This window comes from Rhinopithecus bieti, unplaced genomic scaffold (genome assembly GCF_001698545.2).
Source record: "Rhinopithecus bieti isolate Rb0 unplaced genomic scaffold, ASM169854v2 scaffold_1234, whole genome shotgun sequence".
Taxonomy (NCBI): domain Eukaryota; kingdom Metazoa; phylum Chordata; class Mammalia; order Primates; family Cercopithecidae; genus Rhinopithecus; species Rhinopithecus bieti.
The window spans coordinates 1,017,275-1,019,602 of NW_016803318.1; the positions used below are offsets into that span (position 1 = coordinate 1,017,275).

General features: G+C 44.0%; 1 pseudogene; it reads right to left on the reverse strand.

Annotated features, from left to right (window-relative positions):
• Window positions 1-191: 191 nt before the first annotated feature.
• On the reverse strand, window positions 192-1,187 carry LOC108531330 (olfactory receptor 1052-like; annotated as a pseudogene).
• Window positions 1,188-2,328: the final 1,141 nt, after the last annotated feature.

The window sequence follows — 2,328 nt, forward strand, 5'->3', positions numbered from 1 at the left end:
ATTGGAGAGAACACAATGCACATGAGATCGCAATGTGTGAAATTCTCAGCACAGATACAATTGTTTGTCCTGGTGGGATGGGGCACCAAAATTGTCAAGAGATGCTATACGGCGTGCAATCTCTTATAATAGTCACTGGAATGTTCATGTTTTTCTGTAATTAAGAAATTTTCCAGAATGGGAAACATTATCTAGTCACCGACCTCACTAGAGAATTCATGTTTTCCTGTCAACCTCCTCACTGCACCCTTGACCTCCTTGTTTCTCAGGCTGTAGGCGATGGAGTTCAACACTGGGGTCACAACACAAAAGAGTACAAAGACCAGGATATCTGTGTCCAGGGAGCACCCTTCTCTGGGCCTGTCATAGTTGAAGTGGTCTGTTCCAAAGAAGACCACCACCATGGTGATGTGGGAGGCACAGGTAGAGAAGGCCTTGCTCCTGCTCTGAGCAGAGGGAATCCTAATGATGGTAGAGATGATGAGTACGTAGGACATTGCAGTAAACAGGCAGGGGCTCAGGCCAGTGACAGCCCTTGCCACGTGGAGCACAGACTCACTGACAGAGGTGTCTGAGCAGGAGAGCTTCAGGAGCAATGGGATGGCACAGAGAAAATGGCTGATGGGGTTTAGTTCACACAGTGAGTGTGGCTGTCAGTGTTGTGTGTGTGTCCCAGAATTGACCAGCCCACGCATCCAAAACCCAGTCACCAAACATACACAGACTTTTCCACTCATTAGGAGCTTATATTGAAGTGGGCGGCAAATAGCCACACAGTGGTCATGAGCTACGGCAGCCAGCAAAACCCCCTCAGTGCTGGCTCATGACGCAAGGAAGAAGATCTGGGAAAGCAGCTCTCACAGGAGATGGTCTTATTCTCCTGCAAGAAGTTCACCAGCATGACCAAGATGATGGTAGACATGTAGCAGATACCCAGGAAGCTCAAGTGGCTAAGAAAATAACCCATTGGAGTATAGAAGGCAGGACTGACCCTGACTGCATTTCCCAGAAGAGATATCAGGTAAATGACCAAGGAGAACAAGAAGAAAAGCCTTTGTAATGCAGGAAAAATTTAAAAAGATGAATTCCGTGACAAGTATTTGATTTTCTACTTCTTTGAATTCTTTCTCAGCTGAAATGAATATTGGGAGATAAATAAAATAATAATGTGATATGATGACAGACATCAGGAGAGCTGATTAACTTTTTACTCATCCTTTAGTTCTCAGATTAGATGACATCTCTTCTGGATTGTGTGGCTTGACTCTGAGAATAGGGTTTTGTATTCCCCCTCATTCCCTTGATTCTCTGCCCCGTCTTCTTGTCATGTATATCACTATTGTCTATTAGCTTGTTTGCCGGCTCTTTACCTCCACCAGTATATAAAGTCTCTTAGCCAAGGAATTTTTCTCTCTCCTTAGTCCATATGCTCTCTAGAAAACTTTTTTTCCTATGTAAGGAAGGAAATCTAGTCAGCACTGATGTTGCAAAAACAACAGTTGGTGAATTATACCAGAGCCCCACACTTTTTCTCCCAGCTTCTCTCTTCCGTGAGAAAAGTCACAATACCAAATTCTACCTTACCAAGTGTGTGGTAGCCTCAATGATCTTTACCCTCTCGTGTTATTCAAATAAATAAATGGCATTACATGACAGAAAGAAATTGCAGATGTAACTCAAGTTACTACTCACATGACTTTAAAATACAGAGATTATCTTGGCTTATTTGACTGGCTTTTTGTGTGTGTGTGTGTGAGATGGAGTCTCGCTCTGTTGCCCAAGCTAGAGTGCAGTGGCACGATCTAGGCTCACTGCAACCTCCGCCTCCTAGGTTCAAGCAATTCTCCTGCCTCAGCCTACCGAGTAGCTGGGATTACAGGCATGTGCCACCAGACCTGGCTAATTTTTGTATTTTTAGCAGAGACGAGGTTTCACCATGTTGGCCAGGCTGTTCTTCAACTCCGTGACTGGCCCTTTTAAGGGATAATCACATGAGCCCTTAAAAGCAGAAATCTTTCTTGGGCTGAAGATAAAGTCAGAGATTCAGATCACAAGTAGGATTTGGCATGTCATTGTTGATGTGAAGATGAAGGGGGCCACTGTTAAAGAAAAGGTAACCTTGGCCCTACAATCAGAAGAAACTAAATTTTGTCAGGAACTTGAATAAACTTGGAAGTAGAATCTTCTGCAAAGTTTCCCTCTATCCTACCCAGCTGACACCTTGTTTTCAGCAGAGCACCCAGCTGAGCCATGCCACACCTGACCTTCTGACCCACAGAATGTTGAGATAATTAATGGTTGTGTAAACTGCTAAGTTTGTGGTAATTG